The 24,838-nt window shown below is 45.3% G+C and overlaps 1 protein-coding gene across 3 annotated transcripts in view; it reads right to left on the reverse strand.

Moving 5' to 3' along the window:
• LOC130358171 (zinc finger protein OZF-like) overlaps positions 1-24,838 on the reverse strand; it is a 141,365-nt gene that overhangs the window by 100,104 nt on the left and 16,423 nt on the right. The window contains exon 1 of one of the 3 annotated variants that reach the window (XM_056561032.1): positions 23,535-23,555. The exons of the other annotated variants lie outside the window; for them this stretch is intronic. The gene's annotated coding sequence lies outside the window, so the exon portion shown is untranslated. Of the gene's footprint in view, positions 1-23,534; positions 23,556-24,838 lie in introns of those variants that run through there. 3 annotated transcript variants of the gene reach the window in all.

A 24,838-nucleotide genomic window follows, 5' to 3' on the forward strand; every position in this document is an offset into this window, starting at 1 on the left:
ATGGAGTGAGGCGGGGTCTTCTATGGTGGACCAAACAAGTCAATCTGTGCAAGGGCAAGTGTTTCCTTACAGGTCAGCAGATAGCTATCACTACAGATGCCTCTGCCATCGGATGGGGTGCCCATTTAGAGGACAACTGGATTCAGGGTTCATGGTCATCAGAAATGAGTGTAAAATCTTCAAATTTCCGAGAGCTTTTGGCCATACTCCTGGCCCTCCGTCACTTCGAGCACTATGTTGCAGGAAAATCGGTGCTGATAAGAACAGACAATGCGACTGCTGCATTCTACGTAAACAAGCAGGGAGGGACACGGTGTCTTCCCCTTCAGAGGCTTTGTGCCCAAATCATGGCTTGGGCAGAGCCAGTTGTGTTGGATCTGAAGGCGGTTCACATAAAGGGAACCTTGAATCAGCGAGCGGATCTGTTGAGACGGCAAGAGCTCCTGCCTACAGAGTGGGCTCTGAATCCATTATATTTCAAGAGCCTAGTGGACAGATGGGGAACCCCGAACATAGATCTCATGGCGACGCGTCAGAACCGTCAGCTGAGCAGGTTCGGCTCGCTGAAGGCCTGGGAACAGCCAGAAGTCCTCGATGCGTTCTCCATTCGGTGGAGCAAGAAATTTCTGTACATATTTTCGCCTCTGCCTGTTCTACCGAGGGTCCTCAGCAAGATCTTGAGAGAACGTCCTACGGTGATTCTAGTGACACCCTTTTGGCCCCGCAGGGCATGGTTTCCGGTGGTACTACAATTGGCAGAAGGGAACTTCTTCAGATTTCCCGAGGTACCGGATCTTTTAGTACAGAAAGGATTTCTCCATCCTCACCCAGAGAGATTACACCTTACAGCATGGTACCTGAAAGGCAAAGATTAATTCAGCAGGGTTTCTCAGAGGAAGTTGTGGATACTCTCATGTCATCTAGAAGATCGTCCACCAACTTTGTTTACACCAGATTGTGGAGAAGATTTCAGACTTGGCTAGCTGAGAAGAGCTGCCAGATCTCGGTCACGACCATTCTTCAGTTCTTTCAGGAAGGATATGATAAGGGGTTAAAACCTAACACTTTAAAGGTGCACATGACGGCCATCAACGCAATGACAGATGGAAGATTTGCATCAGAATCGCTGGTCACCAGGTTTTTCAAGGCGCTTAACAAATTAAGACCCATCGTCCGTACCCCGGTAGCCTCCTGGGACTTGGTGTTGGTATTAAATGCTCTAACCAGAGCTCCCTTTGAGCTCATTGGAGAAGTGGAATTGAAGTGGCTATCAATGAAGTTGCTGTTCCTTGTGGCTGTGACTTCAGCGAAAAGAGTGGGAGAACTCTAGGCTCTTTCTGCCAGGGAGCCCTATCTTAGGATCCTGCCAGAGGGAGTAAGATTGAGAACCTTACCTCTGTTCCGGCCGAAGGTGGCCAACACTACCAATATTAATAAGGAGGTGTTTCTGCCAGTTTTCTATCCGGAGCCGGAATCTGAAGAGCAACAGCGATTGCATCGGCTAGATGTAAAGCGATCTTTATCCTGCTATCTTCAGAGGGTGCAGGAGTTTCGCAGAGAAGAAAATCTATTTGTTTTACCAGCAGGGATCAACAAAGGGAAGAAGGCCTCTAAGGATACTTTGGCCAGATGGATTCGTATGACCATCGTGGAGGCCTATGTTGGTGAAGGAAAGGAGCCTCCAGCACCCTTACGGGCCCACTCAACACGTTCCACGTCCACCTCCTGGGCGGAGCGGGAGCAGGTGCCATTGATGGATATCTGTGCTGCGGCTTCTTGGTCCTCTTCCTCCACTTTCGTTAAGCACTACAGGCTGGATTTTCAGAACCCAAACCCAGCCTTCAGCACCGGAGTATTGTCTGCGGCATGTAGAGAATAACCCCCCCTTTTGTTTCTATTTTAGATCCCTTCTGTGCTGCCAGAGGGACGAAGAGGAAAGAGGGTATTTTACTTACCGTAATTCTTCTTTCCTCGAGTCCCGAAGGCAGCACAATACCCACCCAATAAATAAGTTTTGCAGTTTTTCGGTCTATTTTATTTACACAAGGTGCAGTGTATGCTGGGTACCTATATGGAGCCTCTGGTCCAACCCAGCAATTATGTTAATTTTATTCTAGGGGATGGTCCTGATTTGGGATGGCGAACTAGGAATATCCCTTCTGTGCTGCCTTCGGGACTCGAGGAAAGAAGAATTACAGTAAGTAAAATACCCTCTATTCTGAATATATATATGTATATTCTGTGTATTCTGAGTGTATATATATATATGTATATTCTGTGTATTCTGAGTGTATATATATATATATGTATATTCTGTGTATTCTGAGTATATATATATGTATATTCCGAGTATATATATATGTATATTCCGTGTAATCTGAGTATATGTATATATTCCATGTATTCTGAGTATATATGTATATTCTGTGTATTCTGAATATATATGTATATTCTGTGTATTCTGAGTATATATATATATGTATATTCTGTGTATTCGGAATATATATGTATATTCTGTGTATTCTGTATATATATATATATATATATATATATGTATATTCTGTGTATTCTGAGTAGATATATATGTATATTCTGTGTATTCTGAGTATATGTATATATTCTATGTATTCTGAGTATATATATGTATATTCTGTGTATTCTGAATATATATGTATATTCTGTGTATTCTGAGTATATATATGTATATTCTGTGTATTCTGAGTATATATATATATATATATTCTGTGTATTCTGAGTATATATATGTATATTCTGTGTATTCAGTATATATATATATATATATATATATATATATGTATATTCTGTGTATTCTGAGTATATAAAAATGTATATTCTGTGTATTCTGAGCATATATATATGTATATTCTGTGTATATATGTATATTCTGAGTATATATATGTATATTCTGTGTATTCTGAGTGTATATATATATATATATATATATATTCTGTGTATTCTGAGTGTATATATATATATATATATATTCTGTGTATTCTGAGTGTATATATATGTATATTTTCTGTGTGTGACTGTATTGATAAATGGAAATTCATGTTATATTACAGTGAAAGAAGATTATTGGGGAAAACTGTATAATAGAAAGGAGGCTCCAGTACACTGCTGGGTGCCTAATGCCTGGATGCAAGTTGAGATACAGTTGGATACATGGAGACTCTAGTTCCCTGTTGGGCTCCTCTAGCCTGGATACAAGATGAGATACAGTTGGATATATGGAGACTCTAGTTCCCTGTTGGGCTCCTCTAGCCTGGATACAAGATGAGATACAGTTGGATACATGGAGACTCTAGTTCCCTGTTGGGCTCCTCTAGCCTGGATATGAGATGAGATACAGTTGGGTATATGGAGGCTTAAGTACCCTGTTGGGCTCCTCTAGCCTGGATACAAGATGAGATACAGTTGGATATATGGAGACTCTAGTTCCCTGTTGGGCTCCTCTAGCCTGGATATGAGATGAGATACAGTTGGATACATGGAGACTCTAGTTCCCTGTTGGGCTCCTCTTGCCTGGATATGAGAGGAGATACAGTTGGATACACAGAGACTCTAGTTCCCTGTTGGGCTCCTCTAACCTGGATACAAGTTGAGATACAGTTGGATACATGGAGACTCTAGTTCCCTGTTGGGCTCCTCTAGCCTGGATACAAGATGAGATACAGTTGGATACATGGAGACTCTAGTTCTCTGTTGGGCTCCTCTAGCCTGGATATGAGATGAGATACAGTTGGGTATATGGAGGCTTAAGTACCCTGTTGGGCTCCTCTAGCCTGGATACAAGATGAGATACAGTTGGATATATGGAGGCTTTAGTTCCCTGTTGGGCTCCTCTAGCCTGGATATGAGAGGAGATACAGTTGGATACACAGAGACTCTAGTTCCCTGTTGGGCTCCTCTAACCTGGATACAAGATGAGATACAGTTGGATATATGGAGGCTTTAGTACCCTGTTGGGCTCCTCTAGCCTGGATACGAGATGAGATACAGTTGGATATATGGAGACTCTAGTTCCCTTTTGGGCTCATCTAGCCTGGATACAAGATGAGATACAGTTGGATATATGGAGACTCTAGTTCCCTGTTGGGCTCCTCTAGCCTGGATACAAGATGAGATACAGTTGGATATATGGAGACTCTAGTTCTCTGTTGGGCTCCTCTAGCCTGGATATGAGATGAGATACAGTTAGGTATATGGAGGCTTAAGTACCCTGTTGGACTCCTCTAGCCTGGATACAAGATGAGATACAGTTGGATATATGGAGGCTTTAGTTCCCTGTTGGGCTCCTCTAGCCAGGATGAGATGAGATACAGTTGGATACATGGAGACTCTAGTTCCCTGTTGGGATCCTCTAGCCTGGATACAAGATGAGATACAGTTGGATATATGGAGACTCTAGTTCCCTGTTGGGCTCCTCTAGCCTGGATAGGAGATGAGATACAGTTGGGTATATGGAGACTCTAGTTCCCTGTTGGGCTCCTCTAGCCTGGATACAAGATGAGATACAGTTGGATACATGGAGGCTCTAGTACCCTGTTGGGCTCCTCTAGCCTGGATAGGAGATGAGATACAGTTGGATATATGGAGACTCTAGTTCCCTGTTGGGATCCTCTAGCCTGGATACAAGATGAGATACAGTTGGATATACAGAGGCTTTAGTTCCCTGTTGGGCTCCTCTAGCCTGGATATGAGATGAGATACAGTTGGATACATTGAGGCTTTAGTACCCTGTTGGGCTCCTCTAGCATGGATACAAGATGAGATACAGTTGGATATATGGAGTCTCTAGTCCCCTTTTGGGCTCCTCTTGCCTGGATACAAGATGAGATACAGTTGGATATATGGAGACTCTAGTTCCCTGTTGGGATCCTCTAGCCTGGATACAAGATGAGATACAGTTGGATATACAGAGGCTTTAGTTCCCTGTTGGGCTCCTCTAGCCTGGATATGAGATGAGATACAGTTGGATACATTGAGGCTTTAGTACCCTGTTGGGCTCCTCTAGCATGGATACAAGATGAGATACAGTTGGATATATGGAGTCTCTAGTCCCCTTTTGGGCTCCTCTTGCCTGGATACAAGATGAGATACAGTTGGATATATGGAGACTCTAGTTCCCTGTTGGGATCCTCTAGCCTGGATACAAGATGAGATACAGTTGGATATACGGAGGCTTTAGTTCTCTGTTGGGATCCTCTAGCCTGGATATGAGATGAGATACAGTTGGATATATGGAGGCTCTAGTACCCTGTTGGGATCCTCTAGCCTGGATACAAGATGAGATACAGTTGGATATATAGAGACTCTAGTTCCCTGTTGGGCTCCTCTAGCCTGGATATGAGATGAGATACAGTTAGATATATAGAGGCTTTAGTTCCCTGTTGGGCTCCTCTAGCCTGGATACAAGATGAGATCCAGTTGGATATATGGAGACTCTGGTACCCTGTTGGGCTCCTCTAGCCTGGATACGAGATGAGATCCAGTTGGATATATGGAGGCATTAGTACCCTGTTGGGCTCCTCTAGCCTGGATACAAGATGAGATACAGTTGGATATATGGAGTCTCTAGTTCCCTGTTGGGCTCCTCTAGCCTGGATATGAGATGAGATACAGTTAGATATATAGAGGCTTTAGTTCCCTGTTGGGCTCCTCTAGCCTGGATACAAGATGAGATCCAGTTGGATATATGGAGACTCTGGTACCCTGTTGGGCTCCTCTAGCCTGGATACGAGATGAGATCCAGTTGGATATATGGAGGCATTAGTACCCTGTTGGGCTCCTCTAGCCTGGATACAAGATGAGATACAGTTGGATATATGGAGTCTCTAGTCCCCTGTTGGGCTCCTCTAGCCTGGATACAAGATGAGATACAGTTGGATATATGGAGACTCTAGTTCCCTGTTGGGATCCTCTAGCCTAGATACAAGATGAGATACAGTTGGATATATAGAGACTCTAGTTCCCTGTTGGGCTCCTCTAGCCTGGATACAAGATGAGATACAGTTGGATATATGAAGTCTCTAGTTCCCTGTTGGGCTCCTCTAGCCTGGATACAAGATGAGATACACTTGGATATATGGATATTCTAGTTCCCTGTTGGGCTCCTCTAGCCTGGATACAAGATGAGATACAGTTGGATATATGGAGTCTCTAGTCCCCTGTTGGGATCCTCTAGCCTGGAAACAAGATGAGATACAGTTGGATATACGGAGGCTTTAGTTCTCTGTTGGGCTCCTCTAGCCTGGATATGAGATGAGATACAGTTAGATATATGGAGGCTTTAGTTCCCTGTTGGGCTCCTCTAGCCTGGATACAAGATGAGATACAGTTGGATATATGGAGACTCTAGTACCCTGTTGGGCTCCTCTAGCCTGGATACGAGATGAGATCCAGTTGGATATATGGAGGCATTAGTACCCTGTTGGGCTCCTCTAGCCTGGATACAAGATGAGATACAGTTGGATATATGGAGTCTCTAGTCCCCTGTTGGGCTCCTCTAGCCTGGATACAAGATGAGATACAGTTGGATATATGGAGACTCTAGTTCCCTGTTGGGATCCTCTAGCCTGGATACAAGATGAGATACAGTTGGATATACGGAGGCTTTAGTTCTCTGTTGGGCTCCTCTAGCCTGGATATGAGATGAGATACAGTTGGATATATGGAGGCTTTAGTTCCCTGTTGGGCTCCTCTAGCCTGGATACAAGATGAGATCCAGTTGGATATATGGAGACTCTAGTACCCTGTTGGGCTCCTCTAGCCTGGATACGAGATGAGATCCAGTTGGATATATGGAGGCTTTAGTACCCTGTTGGGCTCCTCTAGCCTGGATACAAGATGAGATACAGTTGGATATATAGAGACTCTAGTTCTCTTTTGGGCTCCTCTAGCCTGGATAGGAGATGAGATATAGTTGGATATATGGAGACTCTAGTTCCCTGTTGGGCTCCTCTAGCCTGGATACAAGATGAGATACAGTTGGATATATAGAGACTCTAGTTCCCTGTTGGGATCCTCTAGCCTGGATACAAGATGAGATACAGTTGGATATACGGAGGCTTTAGTTCCCTGTTGGGCTCCTCTAGCCTGGATATGAGATGAGATACAGTTGGATATATGGAGACTCTAGTTCCCTGTTGGGCTCCTCTAGCCTGGATACAAGATGAGATACAGTTGGATATATAGAGACTCTAGTTCCCTGTTGGGATCCTCTAGCCTGGATACAAGATGAGATACAGTTGGATATACGGAGGCTTTAGTACCCTGTTGGGCTCCTCTAGCCTGGATACAAGATGAGATACAGTTGGATATATGGAGTCTCTAGTCCCCTGTTGGGCTCCTCTAGCCTGGATACAAGATGAGATACAGTTGGATATATGGAGACTCTAGTTCCCTGTTGGGATCCTCTAGCTTGGATACAAGATGAGATACAGTTGGATATACGGAGGCTTTAGTTCTCTGTTGGGCTCTTCTAGCCTGGATATGAGATGAGATACAGTTGGATATATGGAGGCTCTAGTACCCTGTTGGGCTCCTCTAGCCTGGATACAAGATGAGATACAGTTGGATATATGGAGACTCTAGTTCCCTGTTGGGCTCCTCTAGCCTGGATACAAGATGAGATACAGTTGAATATATGGAGACTCTAGTACCCTGTTGGGCTCCTCTAGCCTGGATACAAGATGAGATACAGTTGGATATATGGAAACTCTAGTTCCCTGTTGGGCTCATCTAGCCTGGATACAAGATGAGATACAGTTGGATATATGGAGACTCTAGTACCCTGTTGGGCTCCTCTAGCCTGGATACAAGATGAGATACAGTTGGATATATGAAGTCTCTAGTTCCCTGTTGGGCTCCTCTAGCCTGGATACAAGATGAGATACACTTGGATATATGGATATTCTAGTTCCCTGTTGGGCTCCTCTAGCCTGGATACAAGATGAGATACAGTTGGATATATGGAGTCTCTAGTCCCCTGTTGGGCTCCTCTAGCCTGGATACAGGATGAGATACAGTTGGATATATGGAGACTCTAGTTCCCTGTTGGGATCCTCTAGCCTGGATACAAGATGAGATACAGTTGGATATATGGAGGCTTTAGTTCTCTGTTGGGCTCCTCTAGCCTGGATATGAGATGAGATACAGTTGGATATATGGAGGCTTTAGTACCCTGTTGGGCTCCTCTAGCCTGGATATGAGATGAGATCCAGTTGGATATATGGAGGCTTTAGTATCCTGTTGGGCTCCTCTAGCCTGGATACAAGATGAGATACAGTTGGATATATGGAGACTCTAGTTCTCTGTTGGGCCCCTCTAGCCTGGATACAAGATGAGATACAGTTGGATATATGGAGTCTCTAGTCCCCTTTTGGGCTCCTCTTGCCTGGATACAAGATGAGATACAGTTGGATATATGGAGACTCTAGTTCCCTGTTGGGATCCTCTAGCCTGGATACAAGATGAGATACAGTTGGATATACGGAGGCTTTAGTTCTCTGTTGGGCTCCTCTAGCCTGGATATGAGATGAGATACAGTTGGATATATGGAGGCTCTAGTACCCTGTTGGGCTCCTCTAGCCTGGAAACAAGATGAGATACAGTTGGATATATGGAGACTCTAGTTCCCTGTTGGGATCCTCTAGCCTGGATACAAGATGAGATACAGTTGGATATATAGAGACTCTAGTTCCCTGTTGGGCTCCTCTAGCCTGGATACAAGATGAGATACACTTGGATATATGGATATTCTAGTTCCCTGTTGGGCTCCTCTAGCCTGGATACAAGATGAGATACACTTGGATATATGGAGTCTCTAGTCCCCTGTTGGGTTCCTCTAGCCTGGATACAAGATGAGATACAGTTGGATATATGGAGACTCTAGTTCCCTGTTGGGATCCTCTAGCCTGGATACAAGATGAGATACAGTTGGATATACGGAGGCTTTAGTTCTCTGTTGGGCTCCTCTAGTCTGGATATGAGATGAGATACAGTTGGATATATGGAGGCTTTAGTTCCCTGTTGGGCTCCTCTAGCCTGGATACGAGATGAGATCCAGTTGGATATATGGAGGCTTTAGTACCCTGTTGGGCTCCTCTAGCCTGGATACAAGATGAGATACAGTTGGATATATGGAGACTCTAGTTCTCTTTTGGGCTCCTCTAGCCTGGATAGGAGATGAGATACAGTTGGATATATGGAGACTCTAGTTCCCTGTTGGGCTCCTCTAGCCTGGATACAAGATGAGATACAGCTGGATATATAGAGACTCTAGTTCCCTGTTGGGATCCTCTAGCCTGGATACAAGATGAGATACAGTTGGATATATGGAGACTCTAGTTCTCTGTTGGGCTCCTCTAGCCTGGATATGAGATGAGATACAGTTGGATATATGGAGGCTTTAGTTCCCTGTTGGGCTCCTCTAGCCAGGATGAGATGAGATACAGTTGGATACATGGAGACTCTAGTTCCCTGTTGGGATCCTCTAGCCTGGATACAAGATGAGATACAGTTGGATATATGGAGACTCTAGTTCCCTGTTGGGCTCCTCTAGCCTGGATAGGAGATGAGATACAGTTGGGTATATGGAGACTCTAGTTCCCTGTTGGGCTCCTCTAGCCTGGATACAAGATGAGATACAGTTGGATACATGGAGGCTCTAGTACCCTGTTGGGCTCCTCTAGCCTGGATAGGAGATGAGATACAGTTGGATATATGGAGACTCTAGTTCCCTGTTGGGATCCTCTAGCCTGGATACAAGATGAGATACAGTTGGATATACAGAGGCTTTAGTTCCCTGTTGGGCTCCTCTAGCCTGGATATGAGATGAGATACAGTTGGATACATTGAGGCTTTAGTACCCTGTTGGGCTCCTCTAGCATGGATACAAGATGAGATACAGTTGGATATATGGAGTCTCTAGTCCCCTTTTGGGCTCCTCTTGCCTGGATACAAGATGAGATACAGTTGGATATATGGAGACTCTAGTTCCCTGTTGGGATCCTCTAGCCTGGATACAAGATGAGATACAGTTGGATATACAGAGGCTTTAGTTCCCTGTTGGGCTCCTCTAGCCTGGATATGAGATGAGATACAGTTGGATACATTGAGGCTTTAGTACCCTGTTGGGCTCCTCTAGCATGGATACAAGATGAGATACAGTTGGATATATGGAGTCTCTAGTCCCCTTTTGGGCTCCTCTTGCCTGGATACAAGATGAGATACAGTTGGATATATGGAGACTCTAGTTCCCTGTTGGGATCCTCTAGCCTGGATACAAGATGAGATACAGTTGGATATACGGAGGCTTTAGTTCTCTGTTGGGATCCTCTAGCCTGGATATGAGATGAGATACAGTTGGATATATGGAGGCTCTAGTACCCTGTTGGGCTCCTCTAGCCTGGATACAAGATGAGATACAGTTGGATATATGGAGACTCTAGTTCCCTGTTGGGATCCTCTAGCCTGGATACAAGATGAGATACAGTTGGATATATAGAGACTCTAGTTCCCTGTTGGGCTCCTCTAGCCTGGATATGAGATGAGATACAGTTAGATATATAGAGGCTTTAGTTCCCTGTTGGGCTCCTCTAGCCTGGATACAAGATGAGATCCAGTTGGATATATGGAGACTCTGGTACCCTGTTGGGCTCCTCTAGCCTGGATACGAGATGAGATCCAGTTGGATATATGGAGGCATTAGTACCCTGTTGGGCTCCTCTAGCCTGGATACAAGATGAGATACAGTTGGATATATGGAGTCTCTAGTCCCCTGTTGGGCTCCTCTAGCCTGGATACAAGATGAGATACAGTTGGATATATGGAGACTCTAGTTCCCTGTTGGGATCCTCTAGCCTAGATACAAGATGAGATACAGTTGGATATATAGAGACTCTAGTTCCCTGTTGGGCTCCTCTAGCCTGGATACAAGATGAGATACAGTTGGATATATGAAGTCTCTAGTTCCCTGTTGGGCTCCTCTAGCCTGGATACAAGATGAGATACACTTGGATATATGGATATTCTAGTTCCCTGTTGGGCTCCTCTAGCCTGGATACAAGATGAGATACAGTTGGATATATGGAGTCTCTAGTCCCCTGTTGGGATCCTCTAGCCTGGAAACAAGATGAGATACAGTTGGATATACGGAGGCTTTAGTTCTCTGTTGGGCTCCTCTAGCCTGGATATGAGATGAGATACAGTTAGATATATGGAGGCTTTAGTTCCCTGTTGGGCTCCTCTAGCCTGGATACAAGATGAGATACAGTTGGATATATGGAGACTCTAGTACCCTGTTGGGCTCCTCTAGCCTGGATACGAGATGAGATCCAGTTGGATATATGGAGGCATTAGTACCCTGTTGGGCTCCTCTAGCCTGGATACAAGATGAGATACAGTTGGATATATGGAGTCTCTAGTCCCCTGTTGGGCTCCTCTAGCCTGGATACAAGATGAGATACAGTTGGATATATGGAGACTCTAGTTCCCTGTTGGGATCCTCTAGCCTGGATACAAGATGAGATACAGTTGGATATACGGAGGCTTTAGTTCTCTGTTGGGCTCCTCTAGCCTGGATATGAGATGAGATACAGTTGGATATATGGAGGCTTTAGTTCCCTGTTGGGCTCCTCTAGCCTGGATACAAGATGAGATCCAGTTGGATATATGGAGACTCTAGTACCCTGTTGGGCTCCTCTAGCCTGGATACGAGATGAGATCCAGTTGGATATATGGAGGCTTTAGTACCCTGTTGGGCTCCTCTAGCCTGGATACAAGATGAGATACAGTTGGATATATAGAGACTCTAGTTCTCTTTTGGGCTCCTCTAGCCTGGATAGGAGATGAGATATAGTTGGATATATGGAGACTCTAGTTCCCTGTTGGGCTCCTCTAGCCTGGATACAAGATGAGATACAGTTGGATATATAGAGACTCTAGTTCCCTGTTGGGATCCTCTAGCCTGGATACAAGATGAGATACAGTTGGATATACGGAGGCTTTAGTTCCCTGTTGGGCTCCTCTAGCCTGGATATGAGATGAGATACAGTTGGATATATGGAGACTCTAGTTCCCTGTTGGGCTCCTCTAGCCTGGATACAAGATGAGATACAGTTGGATATATAGAGACTCTAGTTCCCTGTTGGGATCCTCTAGCCTGGATACAAGATGAGATACAGTTGGATATACGGAGGCTTTAGTACCCTGTTGGGCTCCTCTAGCCTGGATACAAGATGAGATACAGTTGGATATATGGAGTCTCTAGTCCCCTGTTGGGCTCCTCTAGCCTGGATACAAGATGAGATACAGTTGGATATATGGAGACTCTAGTTCCCTGTTGGGATCCTCTAGCTTGGATACAAGATGAGATACAGTTGGATATACGGAGGCTTTAGTTCTCTGTTGGGCTCTTCTAGCCTGGATATGAGATGAGATACAGTTGGATATATGGAGGCTCTAGTACCCTGTTGGGCTCCTCTAGCCTGGATACAAGATGAGATACAGTTGGATATATGGAGACTCTAGTTCCCTGTTGGGCTCCTCTAGCCTGGATACAAGATGAGATACAGTTGAATATATGGAGACTCTAGTACCCTGTTGGGCTCCTCTAGCCTGGATACAAGATGAGATACAGTTGGATATATGGAAACTCTAGTTCCCTGTTGGGCTCATCTAGCCTGGATACAAGATGAGATACAGTTGGATATATGGAGACTCTAGTACCCTGTTGGGCTCCTCTAGCCTGGATACAAGATGAGATACAGTTGGATATATGAAGTCTCTAGTTCCCTGTTGGGCTCCTCTAGCCTGGATACAAGATGAGATACACTTGGATATATGGATATTCTAGTTCCCTGTTGGGCTCCTCTAGCCTGGATACAAGATGAGATACAGTTGGATATATGGAGTCTCTAGTCCCCTGTTGGGCTCCTCTAGCCTGGATACAGGATGAGATACAGTTGGATATATGGAGACTCTAGTTCCCTGTTGGGATCCTCTAGCCTGGATACAAGATGAGATACAGTTGGATATATGGAGGCTTTAGTTCTCTGTTGGGCTCCTCTAGCCTGGATATGAGATGAGATACAGTTGGATATATGGAGGCTTTAGTACCCTGTTGGGCTCCTCTAGCCTGGATATGAGATGAGATCCAGTTGGATATATGGAGGCTTTAGTATCCTGTTGGGCTCCTCTAGCCTGGATACAAGATGAGATACAGTTGGATATATGGAGACTCTAGTTCTCTGTTGGGCCCCTCTAGCCTGGATACAAGATGAGATACAGTTGGATATATGGAGTCTCTAGTCCCCTTTTGGGCTCCTCTTGCCTGGATACAAGATGAGATACAGTTGGATATATGGAGACTCTAGTTCCCTGTTGGGATCCTCTAGCCTGGATACAAGATGAGATACAGTTGGATATACGGAGGCTTTAGTTCTCTGTTGGGCTCCTCTAGCCTGGATATGAGATGAGATACAGTTGGATATATGGAGGCTCTAGTACCCTGTTGGGCTCCTCTAGCCTGGAAACAAGATGAGATACAGTTGGATATATGGAGACTCTAGTTCCCTGTTGGGATCCTCTAGCCTGGATACAAGATGAGATACAGTTGGATATATAGAGACTCTAGTTCCCTGTTGGGCTCCTCTAGCCTGGATACAAGATGAGATACAGTTGGATATATGAAGTCTCTAGTTCCCTGTTGGGCTCCTCTAGCATGGATACAAGATGAGATACACTTGGATATATGGATATTCTAGTTCCCTGTTGGGCTCCTCTAGCCTGGATACAAGATGAGATACAGTTGGATATATGGAGTCTCTAGTCCCCTGTTGGGCTCCTCTAGCCTGGATACAAGATGAGATACAGTTGGATATATGGAGACTCTAGTTCCCTGTTGGGATCCTCTAGCCTGGATACAAGATGAGATACAGTTGGATATATGGAGGCTTTAGTTCTCTGTTGGGCTCCTCTAGCCTGGATATGAGATGAGATACAGTTGGATATATGGAGGCTTTAGTTCCCTGTTGGGCTCCTCTAGCCTGGATACAAGATGAGATACAGTTGGATATATGGAGGCTTTAGTTCTCTGTTGGGCTCCTCTAGCCTGGATATGAGATGAGATACAGTTGGATATATGGAGGCTTTAGTACCCTGTTGGGCTCCTCTAGCCTGGATAGGAGATGAGATCCAGTTGGATATATGGAGGCTTTAGTACCCTGTTGGGCTCCTCTAGCCTGGATACAAGATGAGATACAGTTGGATATATGGAGACTCTAGTCCCCTTTTGGGCTCCTCTTGCCTGGATACAAGATGAGATACAGTTGGATATATGGAGACTCTAGTTCCCTGTTGGGATCCTCTAGCCTGGATACAAGATGAGATACAGTTGGATATACGGAGGCTTTAGTTCTCTGTTGGGCTCCTCTAGCCTGGATATGAGATGAGATACAGTTGGATATATGGAGGCTCTAGTACCCTGTTGGGCTCCTCTAGCCTGGAAACAAGATGAGATACAGTTGGATATATGGAGGCTCTAGTACCCTGTTGGGCTCCTCTAGCCTGGAAACAAGATGAGATACAGTTGGATATATGGAGACTCTAGTTCCCTGTTGGGATCCTCTAGCCTGGATACAAGATGAGATACAGTTGGATATATAGAGACTCTAGTTCCCTGTTGGGCTCCTCTAGCCTGGATACAAGATGAGATACACTTGGATATATGGATATTCTAGTTCCCTGTTGGGCTCCTCTAGCCTGGATACAAGATGAGATACACTTGGATATATGGAGTCTCTAGTCCCCTGTTGGGTTCCTCTAGCCTGGATACAAGATGAGATACAGTTGGATATATGGAGACTCTAGTTCCCTGTTGGGATCCTCTAGCCTGGATACAAGATGAGATACAGTTGGATATACGGAGGCTTTAGTTCTCTGTTGGGCTCCTCTAGTCTGGATATGAGATGAGATACAGTTGGATATATGGAGGCTTTAGTTCCCTGTTGGGCTCCTCTAGCCTGGATACGAGATGAGATCCAGTTGGATATATGGAGGCTTTAGTACCCTGTTGGGCTCCTCTAGCCTGGATACAAGATGAGATACAGTTGGATATATGGAGACTCTAGTTCTCTTTTGGGCTCCTCTAGCCTGGATAGGAGATGAGATACAGTTGGATATATGGAGACTCTAGTTCCCTGTTGGGCTCCTCTAGCCTGGATACAAGATGAGATACAGCTGGATATATAGAGACTCTAGTTCCCTGTTGGGATCCTCTAGCCTGGATACAAGATGAGATACAGTTGGATATACGGAGGCTTTAGTTCCCTGTTGGGCTCCTCTAGCCTGGATATGAGATGAGATACAGTTGGATATATGGGGGCTTTAGTACCCTGTGTGGCTCCTCTAGCCTGGATACAAGATGAGATACAGTTGGATATATGGAGCCTCTAGTCCCCTGTTGGGCTCCTCTAGCCTGGATACAAGATGAGATACAGTTGGATATATGGAGACTCTAGTTCCCTGTTGGGATCCTCTAGCTTGGATACAAGATGAGATACAGTTGGATATACGGAGGCTTTATTTCTCTGTTGGGCTCTTCTAGCCTGGATATGAGATGAGATACAGTTGGATATATGGAGGCTCTAGTACCCTGTTGGGCTCCTCTAGCCTGGATACAAGATGAGATACAGTTGGATATACAGAGACTCTAGTTCCCTGTTGGGCTCCTCTAGCCTGGATACAAGATGAGATACAGTTGGATATATGGAGACTAGTTCCCTGTTGGGATCCTCTAGCCTGGATACAAGATGAGATACAGTTGGATATATAGAGACTCTAGTTCCCTGTTGGGTTCCTCTAGCCTGGATACAAGATGAGATACAGTTGGATATATGAAGTCTCTAGTTCCCTGTTGGGCTCCTCTAGCCTGGATACAAGATGAGATACACTTGGATATATGGATATTCTAGTTCCCTGTTGGGCTCCTCTAGCCTGGATACAAGATGAGATACACTTGGATATATGGAGTCTCTAGTCCCCTGTTGGGCTCCTCTAGCCTGGATACAAGATGAGATACAGTTGGATATATGGAGTCTCTAGTTCCCTGTTGGGCTCCTCTAGCCTGGATACAAGATGAGAAACAGTTGGATATATGGAGACTCTAGTTCCCTGTTGGGATCCTCTAGCCTGGATACAAGATGAGATACAGTTGGATATACGGAGGCTTTAGTTCTCTGTTGGGCTCCTCTAGCCTGGATATGAGATGAGATACAGTTGGATATATGGAGGCTTTAGTTCCCTGTTGGGCTCCTCTAGCCTGGATACAAGATGAGATACAGTTGGATATATGGAGACTCTAGTACCCTGTTGGGCTCCTCTAGCCTGGATACAAGATGAGATCCAGATGGATATATGGAGGCTTTAGGAGGCTGTTGGGCTCCTCTAGCCTGGATACAAGATGAGATACAGTTGGATATATGGAGACTCTACTTCTCTTTTGGGCTCCTCTAGCCTGGATAGGAGATGAGATACAGTTGGATATATAGAGACTCTAGTTCCCTGTTGGGCTCCTCTAGCCTGGATACAAGATGAGATACAGTTGGATATATGAAGTCTCTAGTTCCCTGTTGGGCTCCTCTAGCCTGGATACAAGATGAGATACACTTGGATATATGGATATTCTAGTTCCCTGTTGGGCTCCTCTAGCCTGGATACAAGATGAGATACAGTTGGATATATGGAGTCTCTAGTCCCCTGTTGGGCTCCTCTAGCCTGGATACAAGATGAGATACAGTTGGATATACGGAGGCTTTAGTTCTCTGTTGGGCTCCTCTAGCCTGGATATGAGATGAGATACAGTTGGATATATGGAGGCTTTAGTTCCCTGTTGGGCTCCTCTAGCCTGGATACAAGATGAGATACAGTTGGATATATGGAGACTCTAGTACCCTGTTGGGCTCCTCTAGCCTGGATACAAGATGAGATCCAGATGGATATATGGAGGCTTTAGGAGGCTGTTGGGCTCCTCTAGCCTGGATACAAGATGAGATACAGTTGGATATATGGAGACTCTACTTCTCTTTTGGGCTCCTCTAGCCTGGATAGGAGATGAGATACAGTTGGATATATAGAGACTCTAGTTCCCTGTTGGGCTCCTCTAGCCTGGATACAAGATGAGATACAGTTGGATATATGAAGTCTCTAGTTCCCTGTTGGGCTCCTCTAGCCTGGATACAAGATGAGATACACTTGGATATATGGATACTCTAGTTCCCTGTTGGGCTCCTCTAGCCTGGATACAAGATGAGATACAGTTGCATATATGGAGTCTCTAGTCCCCTGTTGGGCTCCTCTAGCCTGGATACAAGATGAGATACAGTTGGATATATGGAGACTCTAGTTCCCTGTTGGGATCCTCTAGCCTGGATACAAGATGAGATACAGTTGGATATACGGAGGCTTTAGTTCTCTGTTGGGCTCCTCTAGCCTGGATATGAGATGAGATACAGTTGGATATATGGAGGCTTTAGTTCCCTGTTGGGCTCCTCTAGCCTGGATACAAGATGAGATACAGTTGGATATATGGAGACTCTAGTACCCTGTTGGGCTCCTCTAGCCTGGATACGAGATGAGATCCAGTTGGATATATGGAGACTCTAGTTCTCTTTTGGGCTCCTCTAGCCTGGATAGGAGATGAGATACAGTTGGATATATGGAGACTCTAGTTCCCTGTTGGGCTCCTCTAGCCTGGATACAAGATGAGATACAGTTGGATATATAGAGACTCTAGTTCCCTGTTGGGATCCTCTAGCCTGGATACAAGATGAGATACAGTTGGATATCCGGAGGCTTTAGTTCCCTGTTGGGATCCTCTAGCCTGGATATGAGATGAGATACAGTTGGATATATGGGGGCTTTAGTACCCTGTTGGGCTCCTCTAGCCTGGATACAAGATGAGATACAGTTGGATATATGGAGTCTCTAGTCCCCTGTTGGGCTCCTCTAGCCTGGATACAAGATGAGATACAGTTGGATATATGGAGACTCTAGTTCCCTGTTGGGATCCTCTAGCTTGGATACAAGATGAGATACAGTTGGATATACGGAGGCTTTAGTTCTCTGTTGGGCTCTTCTAGCCTGGATATGAGATGAGATACAGTTGGATATATGGAGGCTCTAGTACCCTATTGGGCTCCTCTAGCCTGGATACAAGATGAGATACAGTTGGATATATGGAGACTCTAGTACCCTGTTGGGCTCCTCTAGCCTGGATACAAGATGAGATACAGTTGGATATATGGAGACTCTAGTTCCCTGTTGGGCTCATCTAGCCTGGATACAAGATGAGATACAGTTGGATATATGGAGACTCTAGTACCCTGTTGGGCTCCTCTAGCCTGGATACAAGATGAGATACAGCTGGATATATGGAGACTTTAGTTCCCTGTTGGGCTCCTCTAGCCTGGATACAAGATGAGATACAGTTGGATATATGGAGACTCTAGTTCCCTGTTGGGATCCTCTAGCCTGGATACAAGATGAGATACAGTTGGATATATGGAGGCTTTAGTACCCTGTTGGGCTCCTCTAGCCTGGATACAAGATGAGATACAGTTGGATATATGAAGTCTCTAGTTCCCTGTTGGGCTCCTCTAGCCTGGATACAAGATGAGATACACTTGGATATATGGATATTCTAGTTCCCTGTTGGGCTCCTCTAGCCTGGATACAAGATGAGATACAGTTGGATATATGGAGTCTCTAGTCCCCTGTTGGGCTCCTCTAGCCTGGATACAAGATGAGATACAGTTGGATATACGGAGGCTTTAGTTCTCTGTTGGGCTCCTCTAGCCTGGATATGAGATGAGATACAGTTGGATATATGGAGGCTTTAGTTCCCTGTTGGGCTCCTCTAGCCTGGATACAAGATGAGATACAGTTGGATATATGGAGACTCTAGTACCCTGTTGGGCTCCTCTAGCCTGGATACAAGATGAGATCCAGATGGATATATGGAGGCTTTAGGAGGCTGTTGGGCTCCTCTAGCCTGGATACAAGATGAGATACAGTTGGATATATGGAGACTCTACTTCTCTTTTGGGCTCCTCTAGCCTGGATAGGAGATGAGATACAGTTGGATATATAGAGACTCTAGTTCCCTGTTGGGCTCCTCTAGCCTGGATACAAGATGAGATACAGTTGGATATATGAAGTCTCTAGTTCCCTGTTGGGCTCCTCTAGCCTGGATACAAGATGAGATACACTTGGATATATGGATACTCTAGTTCCCTGTTGGGCTCCTCTAGCCTGGATACAAGATGAGATACAGTTGCATATATGGAGTCTCTAGTCCCCTGTTGGGCTCCTCTAGCCTGGATACAAGATGAGATACAGTTGGATATATGGAGACTCTAGTTCCCTGTTGGGATCCTCTAGCCTGGATACAAGATGAGATACAGTTGGATATACGGAGGCTTTAGTTCTCTGTTGGGCTCCTCTAGCCTGGATATGAGATGAGATACAGTTGGATATATGGAGGCTTTAGTTCCCTGTTGGGCTCCTCTAGCCTGGATACAAGATGAGATACAGTTGGATATATGGAGACTCTAGTACCCTGTTGGGCTCCTCTAGCCTGGATACGAGATGAGATCCAGTTGGATATATGGAGACTCTAGTTCTCTTTTGGGCTCCTCTAGCCTGGATAGGAGATGAGATACAGTTGGATATATGGAGACTCTAGTTCCCTGTTGGGCTCCTCTAGCCTGGATACAAGATGAGATACAGTTGGATATATAGAGACTCTAGTTCCCTGTTGGGATCCTCTAGCCTGGATACAAGATGAGATACAGTTGGATATCCGGAGGCTTTAGTTCCCTGTTGGGATCCTCTAGCCTGGATATGAGATGAGATACAGTTGGATATATGGGGGCTTTAGTACCCTGTTGGGCTCCTCTAGCCTGGATACAAGATGAGATACAGTTGGATATATGGAGTCTCTAGTCCCCTGTTGGGCTCCTCTAGCCTGGATACAAGATGAGATACAGTTGGATATATGGAGACTCTAGTTCCCTGTTGGGATCCTCTAGCTTGGATACAAGATGGGATACAGTTGGATATACGGAGGCTTTAGTTCTCTGTTGGGCTCTTCTAGCCTGGATATGAGATGAGATACAGTTGGATATATGGAGGCTCTAGTACCCTATTGGGCTCCTCTAGCCTGGATACAAGATGAGATACAGTTGGATATATGGAGACTCTAGTACCCTGTTGGGCTCCTCTAGCCTGGATACAAGATGAGATACAGTTGGATATATGGAGACTCTAGTTCCCTGTTGGGCTCATCTAGCCTGGATACAAGATGAGATACAGTTGGATATATGGAGACTCTAGTACCCTGTTGGGCTCCTCTAGCCTGGATACAAGATGAGATACAGCTGGATATATGGAGACTTTAGTTCCCTGTTGGGCTCCTCTAGCCTGGATACAAGATGAGATACAGTTGGATATATGGAGACTCTAGTTCCCTGTTGGGATCCTCTAGCCTGGATACAAGATGAGATACAGTTGGATATATGGAGGCTTTAGTACCCTGTTGGGCTCCTCTAGCCTGGATACAAGATGAGATACAGTTGGATATATAGAGACTCTAGTTCTCTGTTGGGCTCCTCTAGCCTGGATACAAGATGAGATACAGTTGGATATATGGAGACTCTAGTTCTCTGTTGGGCTCCTCTAGCCTGGATACAAGATGAGATACAGTTGGATATATAGAGACTCTAGTTCCCTGTTGGGATCCTCTAGCCTGGATACAAGATGAGATACAGTTGGATATATAGAGACTCTAGTACCCTGTTGGGCTCCTCTAGCCTGGATATGAGATGAGATACAGTTGGATATACGGAGGCTTTAGTTCCCTGTTGGGCTCCTCTAGCCTGGATATGAGATGAGATACAGTTGGATATATGGAGGCTTTAGTACCCTGTTGGGCTCCTCTAGCCTGGATACAAGATGAGATGCAGTTGGATATATGGAGACTCTAGTTCCCTGTTGGGCTCATCTAGCCTGGATACAAGATGAGATACAGTTGGATATATAGAGACTCTAGTTCCCTGTTGGGTTCCTCTAGCCTGGATACAAGATGAGATACAGTTGGATATATGAAGTCTCTAGTTCCCTGTTGGGCTCCTCTAGCCTGGATACAAGATGAGATACACTTGGATATATGGATATTCTAGTTCCCTGTTGGGCTCCTCTAGCCTGGATACAAGATGAGATACAGTTGGATATATGGAGACTCTAGTACCCTGTTGGGCTCCTCTAGCCTGGATACGAGATGAGATCCAGATGGATATATGGAGGCTTTAGTACCCTGTTGGGCTCCTCTAGCCTGGATACAAGATGAGATACAGTTGGATATATAGAGACTCTAGTTCCCTGTTGGGCTCCTCTAGCCTGGATACAAGATGAGATACAGTTGGATATATGAAGTCTCTAGTTCCCTGTTGGGCTCCTCTAGCCTGGATACAAGATGAGATACACTTGGATATATGGATATTCTAGTTCCCTGTTGGGCTCCTCTAGCCTGGATACAAGATGAGATACAGTTGGATATATGGAGACTCTAGTTCCCTGTTGGGATCCTCTAGCCTGGATACAAGATGAGATACAGTTGGATATACGGAGGCTTTAGTTCTCTGTTGGGCTCCTCTAGCCTGGATATGAGATGAGATACAGTTGGATATATGGAGGCTTTAGTTCCCTGTTGGGCTCCTCTAGCCTGGATACAAGATGAGATCCAGTTGGATATATGTAGACTCTAGTACCCTGTTGGGCTCCTCTAGCCTGGATACGAGATGAGATCCAGTTGGATATATGGAGGCTTTAGTACCCTGTTGGGCTCCTCTAGCCTGGATACAAGATGAGATACAGTTGGATATATGGAGACTCTAGTTCTCTTTTGGGCTCCTCTAGCCTGGATAGGAGATGAGATACAGTTGGATATATGGAGACTCTAGTTCCCTGTTGGGCTCCTCTAGCCTGGATACAAGATGAGATACAGTTGGATATATAGAGACTCTAGTTCCCTGTTGGGATCCTCTAGCCTGGATACAAGATGAGATACAGTTGGATATACGGAGGCTTTAGTTCCCTGTTGGGCTCCTCTAGCCTGGATATGAGATGAGATACAGTTGGATATATGGGGGCTTTAGTACCCTGTTGGGCTCCTCTAGCCTGGATACAAGATGAGATACAGTTGGATATATGGAGTCTCTAGTCCCCTGTTGGGCTCCTCTAGCCTGGATACAAGATGAGATACAGTTGGATATATGGAGACTCTAGTTCCCTGTTGGGATCCTCTAGCTTGGATACAAGATGAGATACAGTTGGATATACGGAGGCTTTAGTTCTCTGTTGGGCTCCTCTAGCCTGGATAGGAGATGAGATACAGTTGGATATATGGAGGCTCTAGTACCCTGTTGGGCTCCTCTAGCCTGGATACAAGATGAGATACAGTTGGATATATGGAGACTCTAGTACCCTGTTGGGCTCCTCTAGCCTGGATACAAGATGAGATACAGTTGGATATATGGAGACTCTAGTTCCCTGTTGGGCTCCTCTAGCTTGGATTCAAGATGAGATACAGTTGGATATATGGAGACTCTAGTTCCCTGTTGGGCTCCTCTAGCCTGGATACAAGATGAGATACAGTTGGATATATGGAGACTCTAGTACCCTGTTGGGCTCCTCTAGCCTGGATACAAGATGAGATACAGTTGGATATATGGAGACTCTAGTTCCCTGTTGGGCTCCTCTAGCCTGGATACAAGATGAGATACAGTTGGATATATGGAGACTTTAGTTCCCTGTTGGGCGAATACTCATGGGGGAGCGTTATAAAAACCTGTGTAGAGGAAGAGCGGTGCAGGTGCCCATAGAAACCAATCAGATCGCTTTCATTTTTCACAGGTCCCTTAAAAAATTAAAGAAGCAATCTGAATTGTTGCTATGAGTAACTGCACGGCTCTTCCTCTACAAGGTTTTGATAAATCTCCCCCATGGAGGCCATCTTGGAGGATGGAAGTAGAAGAGATTCCATGGACCCCCGGATCAGAGTAAGTTATTTCCTATATGGCTTGGAATTGGGCCTCCGCTAACATATCAGTCATCTGAGCGTTGGGGCTTTTTATTTTCTCCTTGTGGCTACTAGGGGTGACCGTCTGGCGTATGCGATGGCTCCCCACATCACACCACCGGGGAGCAGGGTGCCATTCCACAGCAAAGGAAGGATTAAAGCGTCACCACAAGGCTCCAGCGGATCTCAAACAGAACCATCGCTAAAGATTCATTGCTTCAGACCATACAGCTCCAGTGTCCACCAATGCGACAGGGAGGGTGTAAGGCAGTGGCGGATCCAGGGGGGAGGGGGGCAACGGGGCAGTTCTGCCCCCCCATATAATACTACTAAAATAGCATAGCTCCCGCTCCCTCATTCACTGTTTATTTACCTTTTTGCCGGCGCAGCTGCAGGGACTCTATACCAAATGCTGACAGGCCGGCGCGATGACATCACATTATCGCGCCGGCAGATCCCGTCCCCGCGGCTCGCCGCTCGGCTCGTCTGCAGTGCCCACTGAGCTGCCTGTGTGACGCTGCAAGTAAGAAGATGATTTTCGGCGGGGGAACAAAATCTAAGTGTACATTTTTTTTTTCTGTTTAAAAGAGACAACTATATGGCACTGGGGTCAGGTGGAAATTATGTGGCACAGGAAAGGAGAAATGAATGTGAGCGGACTATGACAGGGGGCATTATATGTTAAGAGCACTGACCCCTGTCATGTGCCCCTCACATATAATGCCCCCTGTGCCGTGCCCCTCACATATATTGTGCCCCTTACGTATAATGCCCCCCTGTGGGGCTGGACTGGGGGCATTATATGTGAGGGGCACAGCACAGGGGACATTATATGTGAGGGGCACAGCACAGAAGGCATTATTTCATATAAATGCCCCCTGTGCTGTGCTCCTCACATATAATGCCCCCTGTGCTGTGCCCCTCACATATAATGCCCCCTGTGCTGTGCCCATCACATATAATGCCCTCATCATGCACCCCTCACATATAATGCCCCCATCATGTGCCCCTCTTATATAATGCCCCCATCATGTGCCCCTCACATATAATGCCCCCATCATGTGCCCCTCTTATATAATGCCCCCATCATGTGCCCCTCACATATAATGCCCCCATCATGCACCCATTTTATTCAGAGGGTTCACTGCACAGCAAGTTATATTCAGAGGGTGCAGTGTGTGATAGTATTATATACAGAGGATACGGTGTGTGATAGTATTATATACAGAGGGTACGGTGTGTGATAGTATTATATACAGAGGGTACGGTGTGTGGTAGTATTATATACAGAGGGTACGGTGTGTGATAGTATTATATACAGAGGGTACGGTGTGTGGTAGTATTATATACAGAGGGTACGGTGTGTGATAGTATTATATACAGAGGGTACGGTGTGTGGTAGTATTATATACAGAGGGTACGGTGTGTGGTAGTATTATATACAGAGGGTACGGTGTGTGGTAGTATTATATACAGAGGGTACGGTGTGTGGTAGTATTATATTCAGAGGGCATAGTGTGTGATAGTATTATATTCAGAGGGCATAGTGTGTGATAGTATTATATACAGAGGGTACGGTGTGTGGTAGTATTATATACAGAGGGTACGGTGTGTGGTAGTATTATATACAGAGGGTACGGTGTGTGATAGTATTATATACAGAGGGTACAGTGTGTG

The sequence above is a fragment of the Hyla sarda genome, chromosome 2, assembly GCF_029499605.1.
Source record: "Hyla sarda isolate aHylSar1 chromosome 2, aHylSar1.hap1, whole genome shotgun sequence".
Classification (NCBI taxonomy): Eukaryota; Metazoa; Chordata; class Amphibia; order Anura; family Hylidae; genus Hyla; species Hyla sarda.